Below are 7,861 nucleotides of genomic sequence, written 5' to 3'. Positions count from 1 at the left end.
GAGCAATACTCAAGTATAGGTTGAACGAGTGTTTTGTAAGCCACCTCTTTTGTTGATGGACTACATTTTCTAAGGACTCTCCTAATGAATCTCAGCCTGGTACCCACCTTACCAACAATTAATTTTATGTGATCATTCCACTTCAAATCGTTCCGCACGCATACTCCCAGACATTTTACAGAAGTAACTGTAGCAGTTTACCAGTGTCTGTTCCACTATCATATAATCATACAATAAAGGATCCTTCTTTCTATGTATTCGCAATACATTACATTTATCTATGTTAAGGGTCAATTCCCACTCCCTGCACCAAGTGCCTATCCGCTGCAGATCTTCCTGCATTTCGCTACAATTTTCTTATGCTGTAACTTCTCTGTATACTACAGCATCATCCGCGAAAAGCCGCATGTAACTTCCGACACTATCTACTAGGTCAGTTATATATATTGTGAAAAGCAATGGTCCCATAACACTCCCCTGTGGCACGCTAGAGGTTACCTTAACGTCTGTAGACGTCTCTCCATTGATAACAACATGCTGTGTTCTGTTGCAAACTCTTCAATTCAGCCACACAGCAGGTCTGATACTCTGTAGGCTCTTACTTTGTTTATCAGGCGACAGTGCGAACGCCTTCCGGATGTCAAGGAAGATAGCATCTACCTGGGTGCCTGTATCTAATATTTTCTGGGTCTCATGAACAAATAAAGCGAGCTGGGTCTCACACGATCGCTGTTTCCGGAATCCATGTTGATTCCTACAGAGTAGATTCTGGGTTTCCAAAAAAGACATGATATGCGAGCAAAAAACATGTTCTAAAATTCTACAACAGATCGACGTCACAGATATAGGTCTATAGTTTTGCGCATCTGCTCGACGACCCTTCTTGAAAACTGGGACTACCTGTGCTCTTTTCCAATCATTTGGAACCTTCTGTTCCTCTAGAGACTTGCGGTACATGGCTGTTAGAAGGGGGGCATGTTCTTTCGCGTACTCTGTGTAGAATCGAACTGGTATCCCGTCAGGTCCAGTGGACTTTCCTCTGTTGAGTGATTCCAGTTGCTTTTCTATTCCTTGGACACTTATTTCGACGTCAGCCATTTTTTCGTTTGTGCGAGGATTTATAGAAGGAACTGCAGTGCGGTCTTCCTCTGTGAAACAGCTTTGGAAAAAGGTGTTTCGTATTTCAGCTTTACATGTGTCATCCTCTGTTTCAATGCCATCATCATCCCGGGGTGTCTGGATATGCTGTTTCGAGCCACTTACTGATTTAACGTAAGACCAGAACTTCCTAGGATTTTCTGTCAAATCGGTACATATAATTTTACTTTCGAATTCACAAAGGTAAAGCTTTACCGTGCACTTATTTAATGGCAAAGAGGTCTGAGTTGTTACATATTGACCACTCAGTAAAAGTAGATGACACAAAGCCTAAAACTAGTTTCAGGCAAAAAAATTTAGTAATGGATCATTCTAGTGTAGTTAAAAAACAAAACATATTTATTGAATGTATGTAATCTCAGCTTAGAGATCTTGCAGTACCAGTTATGTATGATGAGGTTACACCACCTACTCTGGATGCCTCAGAGTTAAAAATCCAGACTTAGTATTCTGTGCTGTGTGTGATATGTGAGATTTTTCTTTCCATACATAATTATACAGGCAAATATATCAGCTGATACGTTATCACTGAAAGGAGCACATAGGATTATTGTTAGTTTTGTGTAACTGCTTTATTTATTCTACATGTCATGTTAATCACATAGACAGGATAGTTTGCTATGAACTCATATGGATTTATATCAACACCTCCTTTTAGTTGTGTAACTCGCTTAAAACTATAAAATGCATTATATGCTTTGAGTTAATTGTGTGGTGGCTCTGAACTCCATATCTCTTGTGTAAATAATTCATTCCATTCATTCTTCAAATACAGTGTGCATAAATTAACATGATCGCACAATCCGGAATCAATCAAATGGTCATTCTTATGATTACTTTGAAATACAACAAACATAAAATAAGGCGTATCGAAGTCCATTAAGCTATAGTAATTTCTGATATCTAGCTGAAAATTTTTCATCCTGCTTTGTCCAGCTACCTCTGTAGTCTGTAATTAATAGAAGGATATTAGTATCTTAGGATTTTTGAACATAATTTCATATTGTTCGAATTCATAGATTTTTTCACATTTAACAATGATACTACAAGCTTACTACCTTTTCGAAGATTATCTTTTATTTCAACTCCTGTGTCATTGTAATTAGCCCACCCAGTAAGAGAAGCACTTGCTCTCCAAGTAAGAACATAGTAAGATCACCGTCCTACATCACCTCTTTATAATCTATGAAAAATCCTCCAGTCCTTTCTACTGTATAAAGTTCTTCATTATTCTTGTTTTTTGTTTTTCCATTGTTAATTATATGAGACTCTATGCATGTTTTATCACCAAGAGATGGGAGCAATAAAACTGATGATGAAATAAATCGATGTTTCATTCTAGAGAACATATATTTACTTTCATTATGATCATGGCAACGGCCTTGTCGCAGTGAATACACCAGTTCCCGTGAGATCGCCGAAGTTAAGCGCTGTTGGGCGTGGCCGGCACTTGGGTGGGTGACCATCCAGCTGCCATGCACTGTTGCCATTTTTCGGGGTGCACTCAGCCTCGTGATGCCCATTGAGGAGCTACTCGACCGAATAGTAGGGGCTTCAGTCAAGAATACCATCATAATGACCGGGAGAGTGGTGTGCTGACCCCACGCCCCTCCTATCCGCATCCTCCTCTGAGGATGACACGGCAGTCGGATGGTCCTGGTAGGCCACTCGTGGCCTGAAGACTGAGTGCTTTTTTTCATTATGATTATAAAGTCAAATATATTTGCTTCATAGTTATCAATTAGCTTTTTATTGGATTTACCTTCATATGTTGGGATATCTATTCCATGAGCTTGAATAATCGTAAAGCTCATGTACAACTGACCATGATTAGGATGCACTCATCCATCACCATTATGAATGTGAATCTTTGTACTTTTGTTACGAATATTTAAGTCATCTTTACTCTTCTCTTTCAGAGGAAAATAATTAAATCGAAAGCTTTCAATCTTGTTTGTTTATTGGGAATAAAATCAGTCTTTCATCTTTAGAGTAACTGTTACAATAAAATCATTGAAGTCGATAAGATAAACATTTTCATCAGTTATCGTTATTACTATATCCTGAATTTTATCATGAATTGGTGAAATAATGGATTTTATGGGTCATAAATTATAGGAGCACCGAATACAGCATTTGGCTTAAATGAAGCAATAATATTAGTTTCACTATGAAAGTGATCAATTTGCTTTACATATATTCCGTCAGTTATATTACAATTTGCATTTACTAATTCAAACAGTATAATTTAGGAATATCATCGGTTATAGTCTTTTCATTAGCTGCAATAGTTTGATTACTAAATCTTAGGACACTTCCAACAATTTTTTTAAAGTCCATGTACAGCTTAAGATCACATCCCGTAGTAACTCGACTTTTTTGTCTGCTTTAATGTTTATATTAGGCTTCTTTGTATGAATAAATTTTTCTAAGATTTTCAAAGTAGATTGATCAACAGGAACTACTGTTGTATCTCCTTCACAGTACATTTTATTATTTTGATGTGGCATTTGGAGTTAAAAAGTTTTCTATAGTACAAAAAATACTAATCTATTGAAATTATCTCTTATGGGTATGGTCAATCCTTTCTTGAGCTGTGATGAATTACCACTTAGTTGATTTAATCTAGTCATTTATTAGTAATTAAATGAAGATAAATTGGAAACCAAAAATAAGAATTACAGAGAAAAAGTAAAAAACATGCACTGCAAGCTTTCACCTAACTTAATTCCATGTGCAAAAATTGGACGAAGTGGGTGTTGTAATACAACATTCATGATTGATAACTATGTCTCAGCACCTGGATGGTCGAACTGGAAAGAAACAAACCATTTATACATTTACTCCAAAACCTCAGAGCAATCAAAGGGGCAAGAGCTTATAAAACAACATAAAAATTGAAGAATCAACAGCTGCCTCTTAACATCATTTATTAGTAACAACATTGACACTGTATCATTGGATGACTGTGAAGACAATTCATTTGTAGTATTTGATGACTTTTTATTGGAAATTCCAGATAATGTAAGAGAGCATTTTATGAGAGGAAGAAAAAAGCTAAGAGGCAAAGTCCTAAGACCATGCGTAGGGATTTTGGAAATAACCTACCTCTGCCTAACATTACAACTAAGGTTGTGCACTGTGAACAGCAATTATCTGTATATGCATTTAACATGCACTGAAGAAAAATGAAATGATCATATGGTATTGTTGGGCAGGAGGTCCCATTCGGGTTCAGCTGCCAAGTGCAAGCCTTATTTCAGTCGGCACCACATTAGGCGACTTGCGGTCGTAGATGAGGATGAAACAATGATGAGGACAACACAAGACCCAGCCTACAACCAGAGAAAATCTCCAACCTGGCTGGGAATCGAACCTGAGCCCAGTGCATGGGAGACAAGCATGTTACCACCCAGCTAACCAGGTGGACAGGATGCACTGATTATCAGATACAGAGAGTACATTCTTCCTGTACCCTGAATGTGTTGCCATAAAGTGTGGTGATGAAGTTTGCTCAATGATTCATACATTTTGTTACAATTACCTTGGCATGGCCATGAAATAACTGGACATATTTTGTGATTCATGTTCTGGCCAAAATAAGAACTACAAATTTATTCGATTTTTGCACAGTTTAGTTACAGCAGAGAAGAGATTTGATACTGTAAAAGTAAAATTTCCAACAAGCCGAAATTTTTATTTGGAATGTGATAAAAACATGGAACTTGTATACAAGAAAGTTCATACAGAAGTTCCCAAAGATTTGACAGAGGTGTTCGTATCACTTCTGTCAAAGCCTTCACCATTTAATGTTGGTGAATCTGCATCTGAAACTTTTCGCCAATGGACAGCATTCCTGAAGTTCTTGTACAAGCAGAAGTGTCCTTTTCCTATACATCCAGTTAAAGAACGCATCATAGACATAACTCAACCAAGGTTTGTAAAATTCAGGACAACTATAATGGAGCATGGGAGACTGCTGCTCTGAAATCGGCTCATCCAGCTCAGGGATTGAATGGACTAGAGTCTGATTTACCTGAGTTTTCTATCCCACTAAGACCGCAAGATAATCTCCAAGCCTTGTTGATTTTTTTACTATGATATTGTTTCAAATTATAAAATCTTCTACTTTACATTTTCAGACTAACACCTATCTCTCATGACAAATAGCTGAATCTGCAGGTTTTGAAAAACTTCTGTTGGACAGAAGCACAAGAATATTATGACAGTCTTCCTGTTGCTTGGAGTTCTCACAAACAGCATAGGCAATCTGGAACTGCTTTTTAAATATAGTTAGATTCTTACTTCAGGTACGAAAGGAATAAGCAATGCTTATGCTGCCTTGAATTCATGGACTCAGCCCCATAAAAATATACCACTGTAGAAACTACGTGACACTAAAATAGGTGATGCATATCATATTACAAATGTAGATAACATAGATACCAAATGGGGGTGCAAAACATTTCTGGAGCACAATAATGATTTCGAATTTATATTAACAGATAGATGTGCCTGAATGATAGAAAAGGATGATTGCAAAGCTATGACTGCTTGAAATATTGTATATAAATGTATGATAGATAAATCAGTTAAAAAGGTATGTGTGTTAGAATGTCTACCATGTTAAATGAAACTGAATTTATATTGAATACATTACATTATTCAAATATTAGATATATATAACTTATATGAATAAGAAAATATATTTTGTGATAGATGTAAGAAGAAGTTATTTATCACATATTGCCCATTAATGAAGAATATCTGAAGATTCTTTTTCTCAATTTACATAACCTATTAAATGTTATGACTGCGAGTATAGTAGTAGTGTGAGATAACATATAACTGACTTGTATTTTGATGATGAAGATGTAATATGAAATTAGATATTTTTATGTATAATAAAAGAAAAACACCAAAATTTGTGCTCAGTATAGCACTAAAAAAGGTATTGAGGAATTGTAAATTGATACATTTCGAAAAGATGGGCATCATAATGCATTTAAAGAATGTGTATGTTATTATACCAAAAAATACTATGAAGGTAATAAGAAAAATTTTAAAAAGTTACATATGAATTTTATAAATGTATTACTGAGTTTAAAGTTCTAGCTAAGAGCTTAAACCTTCAAGATTACTCCAGATTACATAAAAGTGGACTGATGCAGTTTGTTGGAAATAGCCATAATCACATACAGCGAACCTCAGTGATACAAAAGCTTTAGCTCGAAATCTCGCTATTAGAGGCTATATCAAATTAAAGAAATTAGAATTATTTTATTCACTTACATTGCAACCGTTTCCATTCCATAAAGAATTATTTCATAAGGCTATATCAAGAACAAATCGAGTACCTAACAAGAATTACTTTTCAAAACTGTTTGAGGAAGTAGAAATAGACGAACTATCAAAACAATATTTATTTGAAATTAAATAAATAAGATCAAAATGTTTGAGAAATTTAATGCATGGTCTGCTGACTACAAAATTGTGTTTAATGATGATCATGTTAATAAACTCAGTATCATTAATTTAAAAAAATTATATAACACAAGCACTTAGTTCCATGGTACAAGTAAATAAAAAGCTGAATGCAAAAGTCATAAATCCAAAAATAGTTTATCATGTTTCTATGGGACATACAGCATCAGCGAACAGTAAACAAACTGTTCAATTTCTGTGAAATTACATGAGAGATATATATAACATCATTTGCTATTAAAATGTTAATAATGCTCACAGGTGGTACAGGTTATAAAGTAATAAATTCAGCTGATGATAAAAAGACTAGAATAAGTACTACATGAATGAAAATTAATGATAATCTATGCTTCCCTTGAGTTATAACAGGGGTATTATATATCAGTGAAAAATAATCTTATCTAGAGGACAAATTCAGGCAGCAATCAAGATTGTAGCAGAGGGGATAAGTAAGATAAGTACAAATTACAGAAAAAGAGTTAACTACGAAATTATGTAACCAATTAGGAGACAACAACAAAGAAGGATTTACTCTAGAAGATATTAAACATGTTGGAGAGAGAATATACATCCATATATATATATATATATATATATATTATGCACTTAGGATTTCCACGTAGTTATCTATTGTGGCACTGATAAAGCAATAAACTTATATATGTACAATAACTAAAGCCACTTTGATGTAACTGTGGGCGTGACAGCTAACTTAGGATTGTCCTATTACTGTGACGATGAAGGTACATAAATTAAAGTCAAAGGACGTCAAAAATGTAGCAAAATTGGATGCGGCGCATACAAAAATTATTATGTTTTCGAGCATTACAAATGCAATAACACAGTTACAGGTAAAAAATTTGAATCGTAATCTGCAGCTACATAGATACTCCATAAGCCCCCATACGGTGCGTGGCAGAGGGTACCCTGTACCACAACTAGTCATTTCCTTTCTTGTTCCACTCTCAAATAGAGTGAGGGAAAAACGATTGTCTATATGCCTCTGTATGAGCCCTTATTTCTTGTATCTTATCTTCGTGGTCCTTATGCGCAATGCATGTTGGCGGCCGTAGAATTGTGTCCAGTCAGCTTCAAATATGAGCACTCTAGATTTACTCATCAGTGTTTCTCGCAAAGAATGTCGCCTTCCCTCCAGGGATTACCATTTGAGTTCCTGAATCATCTCTGTAACACTTATGTGTTGTTCAAACCTATCTTT

Source organism: Schistocerca americana, chromosome X, assembly GCF_021461395.2.
Source record: "Schistocerca americana isolate TAMUIC-IGC-003095 chromosome X, iqSchAmer2.1, whole genome shotgun sequence".
Taxonomy (NCBI): domain Eukaryota; kingdom Metazoa; phylum Arthropoda; class Insecta; order Orthoptera; family Acrididae; genus Schistocerca; species Schistocerca americana.
Note: the sequence above shows the minus strand (reverse complement) of the source record.